Source organism: Argiope bruennichi, chromosome 5, assembly GCF_947563725.1.
Source record: "Argiope bruennichi chromosome 5, qqArgBrue1.1, whole genome shotgun sequence".
Taxonomy (NCBI): Eukaryota; Metazoa; Arthropoda; class Arachnida; order Araneae; family Araneidae; genus Argiope; species Argiope bruennichi.
Window position 1 is genome coordinate 98,465,973 of NC_079155.1, and position 7,090 is coordinate 98,473,062.

Here is a 7,090-nt window from a genome sequence, read left to right on the forward strand (position 1 = left end):
CCCTAACGTTGCGAGTTCGAACCTCAACCCGCACAAGTATAAGTGAAGGTACTGAAGTGAAGTACTGAAGCAACTAAACAGCACAACTTTGTCAAGCAATAAAATCTTTAATAAAAAAAACAATTAAAAATTAAATGTTTGAAAAAGGATAATTAAAAAAAATGCAACGGAAATACTTTCATCATTATATTGTAAAATTCAGTAAAAACGGTTAGATATTTTTTTTTAAATTTTCTTATATACGAATTATGATCTTATTCAGAATTAAACAGGAAACTTAAAAATGTTAACACTTACTATTGGTTAAGTTATTGGTATTATGAATTAACTTTTAAATAAAAAGCAGAAGAATCAAAGAAAGGTTATGGAAATTAATTAGTCTTCTGAAGTTATTTACACTTCTTTCATATTACAAATTTATTATATGAAATTCACGAAAGTTGAATTTGAATTGTATTTAAATTATTATTATTTCTTTAATAGCTGAAATAAAACAGCTTTCTATATAGTTTGAGCAATAATGTGATACGTGAATATCACCATTAGTTTATAAAAGATCAAAGTCATAAAAGGAAAATTTTGATAAGCACAGACATCTATTAAAAAACTATTTATTTCTTTAAGGGTGTTAGATTGCTTTGTGATATTTTTAATAAGTAATAATTAATATGATTAATCCAATCCACGGAAGCAATTTCATTTTCTTAACTTCAGCTGCAGATTATTTTTATTTATTTGTATACTTTCTGTCGATTTTATATCAAAATTAAGTTCATGTCGCGTTTTTTTAAAAATAATTTTAAGAGTTTCAAGAAAAAAAAAATTAATTTCTTAGATGTTTATATTAAAAACAAAATATCTGTTTTGATTTTTGAAATTGCATATTGATTACAAAACAGAATTGTAACTAATTATTGTAAAAGTATGCTCATCTATGTCTCTCTCTATATATTTGAATTTTTGAAATTAAAATATTGTTAGAATTTCGTAATATTGCTTCCCTATAAGAAGCAAATTTATAAATCTCCTGGTAGGGAAGATAGTTTTACAGATAGCTCTGACAGATGCTGAATGAATGCCGAGTCAATAATTCCTCATCTTGGCGACAAACTTGGCTATCATTTGACGAACTAACAATACATTTCACGCCTTTGGAAAAGAAAAAAGCAGGTTCCAGAATCTACAAGAATCTTGGCAACAACTCCATTGAATCCCGAGTTATGTGGTTTTTTCTAGAAACTTCTGTGTCTATCTGGAAAACCACAAAAAGCCGGAGACAGAGATGTAGTTGAATATGAGTCGTAGTGAGTCGGAAATTGATTTCAGCTCAAGCGCCTTGAATGACTCCTTTTTAACCTTAAACTTGCAAGATTGGAATATTTTTTTAACAAGGTGGTATCTTCAAATTATTCCTCTTTTTTCTTGCTAACATTAACTCATGATTTTAACTTTGCAACATTGCATGCATAACCAGGTTTTAATCCTCAAATCACGAAATGAGTTAAACCAAATTATTTTCTTCAAATGTTACAAAAGTAAGGAAGTAACACTTATTTGCTAAAATATATTCCCAAGAGTTTCTCTTGGTAAAAATATTATATACGAAACTGTTATCAATCTTAACAAACTGCACTATTTCTCGAAAGCTATCAAAAGTAAAATTTATTTTAACAAAATCTCATTTTCTCTGCGCCAGATTTTTACGGAGTAAAATATTCTAGGAAATTAATATTCCTTTGCTAGGAATTAGAAATAAATATTTAAGAGAGTGAATATATTCTTCGAAATAGAGAAACCTAATATATATAGTAAAACTTTTTTTACATTTTATGCAGACATTTTTCGTTAACTAACAGATTTCAACCATTTTTAAAATAAAAAGGAATGAAACGAGTAGTTTAAATAGTGATCCGATTAAAATATAAAAAATAATTAAATGCAGATTTAAATGTTACGAATATTTTTAACAGTACTTTTGAATTGAATAGACACTTTCAAGAAATTTTTAAAACCTTTAAACACAATAAAAGAGCAATCAGTCAGAAATTATATTTCGTAACATTTACATTATTCTGATTCAGGAATTTAAAAAAAAATATTTATTTTAAAATAATTAAATTTCTTTTTGCTTATTTTCATATATGAAAACAGTACAAGAATGAAAATATATTGAATCTAAATCGTTAAATTTTTAGAGAACATGGTTAAATTTTTAGAGACAATGGTTAAGCATTTGTCTGAAAATGCGTGTTATAAAATAAAACTGGAATAAAATTGAAATAAAATGGAAATTCGTCCAAACATTTCTGCTATTTCAATCTGTTTGGAATAGATTCTTTTTGACTTAGGTTTGTTTATATTTATTCAATACATTTAGATACATAATACTACCACTACATCTGAAAAAATATTTTATACCTTTTATCAAGCAAGGAAAATATATATTTGTAGTCTTAAATGTTTATTCTGCTTTTTAAACTTATGTTGACGAAACATATATTTTTTCTATTCTAAATATTGGCAATTTTAATGCAGAAGAAGTTAAAAACTTTCTATTTATTATTTTGCCTGTAAGTACGAGCACACTGGCCTACTTACAGATACAAATCAATTAAAGAATATGGAAACTTTAATGGAAACCCAACCACTGTGTTATTGAAAGATTTATTATTTTCATAATATATATATTAATTTTAGTGAATGTTAAAATATCCGAAATTAATTTTAAGAGTGGAATCAATGTTTTCCACAAGAGTAATAAAAAGAAACCAGAGAATAAATAATAAAAATAATAAGTAATAAATTACTATTTAATGTAGTTTCTATAGTTGCCTTCAATATTTATAAAGAGTTTTGACACAAGAATAGACATTATATATATATCATAATTCTTTCAAGTTCGTATTCTTACTGCCCTTGAAAAGGTCTGGAATTTCACCTGTTTATATTAAATGATACAAAATAAAGGAAATTTCATTTAACCATATACAAGTGTATGCCAAAAGGTAAAGGGGCTTTTGCAATTCTCTTTCCAGTGTTTAGTAACACTGCTACTATCCAGCACTGACTTAGTGTAGTCGGCAACACTTCTATGCAACGTGTCACTTAGTCCGTGTTATTCGTTGGAACTTAGCAGACCGTTAAATATAACAGCTCCGTTGCCGATCCGTAGGAAGGAGGAATTTAGAGGGCAGTGATTCGTTTTTTATTTGCGGAATGTGTTGAACTTGCGAAAATTATGAGTCGAATGCAACACCCATCATCAACAGAAATGTAAAAATTTAAACGTCAACATCAACTGGTCAGATTATGCTAACACTATTCTGGGACGTGGAAGGCGTAGTAGCTGTTCATTTCATCGCAAAAATCGAAACTGTGAACAGTGAGAACTATCGTGTTATGGCTCGAACTAAATTGAAACCTACAATCAGATCCAAACGTAGTGGGAAAACTGCGAAAAATATGTCATCCTGCAGCAAGATAACGCTCAGCCACATTCTGACAGCGGCTGAGCAATAAAAGAGTTGTGATTCGAAGTTCTGGAACACCCACCCTACAGGTTCAGACCTGGCTCTAAGCGATTTTCATATGTTTGGACCACTGAAGAAAACTCTGAGGGAAAGAAGATTTGCAACCGATAAAGAAGTCATTGATGCAGAGCGAAATTGGTTATAGATATAACGGGAAAACTTTTTTTACGACGGAATAAAAAAAGAACTTGTGAAACGTTATTGAAAGAGAGTTGAAGTCAGGGTGGTTATATAGAAAATAAAGCATGTGTCCATTTTTATCATTAAAACAAATGCACTTTTTCACAAATTTTCCTTTTACTTTTTGACTTTTTCTCTCGTGTTAACATCAAAACAATGTAGGCACATAGAAAAATACAGCATTAAATCACGTGTACAATATATATGTTAAAAACTTCATTCAAGATTCTGAAATTTTGCTGTACCTTAAAAATTAAATATTCTTTGAGTTATATAAAAGTAACAATGATCTCAATTTCTGTTTTAGAAATTTATAATACCATCGCTTAATGGAAAATATAAAATTTCATCTAGGTAAGACATGTGCATATTACTAATTAGTATTATCAATTGTTGTAATTCGTACACAGAGAAACTTCTGACTTCCAAAACGTTTTAGAATACAATAAAATTCAAAGATTTGCTGTTGCTGATTCGCATGGCAGACGCTAACAAGGTCCAAGGCGGGTATGGATTTGCAACGTGACATGTTCCTCACCTCGTGAAATGCTCTTACAACCCATTAGACCCGGGCATAATTTAGCCCGGATATTTACTCCGTCTGCAGGCAGCACGTGCCAGTTTCCGTTCCTTGACCAGAGCAATTAGCTACACCGTTGCCCTGACCCGTTGCCTCAGTTCTATCCGTCGGCTAAGCTCTTAGCGACACAACCGATTCTGATTTGTCTACACCCCTTTTGCACTAGACTGGACATCGCAGATTACCCTTTCTAGTGGGTGCGTGCCATAATTTCAAGGTGAGTGTAGGTTATGATTGTTTTGGGTGGGAACTGAGGGGAAATTTAGAGTTTCGTAGGCGTATGATGACAGGACGTTTGTATTCAAATGTTAGTGGATAACAGAGTTTGTTTGAAAATATAATAAAATTTGAAACAGTTATTATATATGAAATTATTAAATTATATATTGCATTCACTAGAGAAGGTTGATATACTTTAATTTCGGTTTTACACAATAACATATAATTATATACTTAAAAAATGCAGTTATTTTATATTGGAATCGAATTTTAAGGATATATGTTTCATGATTATGAATGAAACTTTCATGCTGTATATTTTTCAACAAAATCCTACTTCTAAAAAGAAAACTAAGAAAAAAAAATCTTTTGTATTATCAGCATATAATTACAAGCTAACACTTAAAGGCTTCAATCTTTAAGTGTTCTCATTTTCCATTTTATATTTTACTTTATGCCATTTTTTTTTCTTCACCAAAAAGTCTCGTCACCAAAAGAACATAAAAAAAAATAACTTTCTTATGTCTTTAGTTTCGAGGATATGTATTTCTTATTTGGTTACATTTATTTCATTTATCCAAGTATTAACATTTTCTTCTTCCATTTTTAGATGTATTGATTCCAAGAATTTAATTTCATTTATTCCCCAAGGAAAGAAATAGTTTCTTGGTTGGAAAAGTTCCTCATGAAAATCAATGATTCAAATATAAGTGTTTTGAGACCTCGGAACATGAATACATGCAATGATCCATCATCCTGTCCTCTAATCGTTTTCTGATGAGAAATAACGTCTTTTCACATCCATCTACAGTCTGCCAGTAAGAATTTAAAAATAAAACTTGTTGCTCCTCTAGTTCGGATTGCTATTTGGAATTAATTAATTTGATACAAGTTTGAAAAAGACTGCGAGCATGTATTTAAGACATTTTATTTTCTACAGTGTCTTGTCATAATGGTAGAATTTTATTGCAAAGAAATGACGTTTCGTGATTTTTGTGACATGTACTTATTTTTACAACCGAATATGTTTGATAGTTCTGCAAAAAAAAAAAAAAAAAAATGACAATTGATTTCATGCTCAGTTAGCTGTACCGGACCATGTACTTTTAATGTCATTCCAAACATTGTATAAGAATATCTGAATTGACCTCAAGTGGATTAAATTTATTTGAGACTCTGGTGGCATGTAAGTAAGACAGGTAAAAATAATGTAATATTTGGTAAAGAGAAATGTCAGATGACGTTCCAAAAATTAAAAAAAAAAGCATCATCAGGTGACCTTGCAACATTAGAGACATCTTCTACAAATGTTTTTTATGACCGTCATTGTTTTTAATAAGAAACCATCAAATTTCATTTTTTTTTATTTCTGATTATTACTGTGCGTAACCTATTATTTTAACCTATATGAGAAACATTTTCGAGCTCGTTGCATCCGTTGGATATTGCAGCATTGAAAATAGGTAGTCAACTCTCCATGGCCGAATGGTCATAGCACTGGTCTCTTAATCTTAGAGAGATCGTAAGTTCGAATCCCGCTAGAGACAATGCGATTCACAATCTGTCTAAATATTTAATTCCTTGATTTTATGTTTTCCTTTATTTCATGTTCCAGAAGATTCTGGACATTTCTTTAGTTTACCAGACTAGCGTTCTGGACTTTTCTTACGGTCTCCAGAAAAGCATTCTGGAACTTTCCCTGCTAGTACACAAGCAGAGGATCTGTCAGTCACTGTGTTCTCAGTTGAGTTAATAAATTGGTTTAGCTCTAGTTCTTGTGTGTCATTGAGTTCCACAATAAAGAAGCTACGTGACAATATTCTGGCGTGCTTTCAGCACTAGCTTTCGTTTCGTTTTACGATAAATTATCTCTTATCTCTCGAAGACGTCGGCGAATTGTTTTTTTTTGTTGATATTTTGATTCTAGAAATATTTTGAATTTGGCATAAACTCATTACCTGGGACGGTGCTTATTTCTGGATTATTCTGTCAACGCGTTTGCTTACAACTCGTTCAAAAAAAAAAAAAAGGATTATTTAATGGAATAATGCTTAGCATTTAAATATGCTACTCTCTCCCCCAATTTCCAAATTTACAAAAAATCTCCCTGATAGACACAGATAAAGGGGGGGGGGGTGTCCGGTAATGAAGGTACTGGTGGTTGTAATACAATTCACGTATGCGCAGAATTAGCATGAGTTGCATCATTTGACTCATCTAAGTAAGTAAGTAATTAGATTGATGTATCGTTTTGTACAGAACGCAATTGAGTTTCTAGAAAACAAAGAATCATGGCATATATAACAGCAAAATAGCATATTTGAGATACGACCAGAGTTTAACCCCCTGCTTGGCGCAATTTTCAAAAATCGCCAACTCGTAAACAATGGTCTTGCGCCGTGTTTTTCGAAATATTCAAAAGCGAGGGAGCAGATGTCCAATCATAGCGCATGATAAAGGCGAAAGATAATAGGTTTGCCAGTCTGGAGGTTGCCAGCTTTGGCGCGTTATCGCAACTTGGCGAAGAAGGGGGTTAGACTCCTGTTCTTCCACCCTCAGTTATCAAAATTTTGCAAGTTAA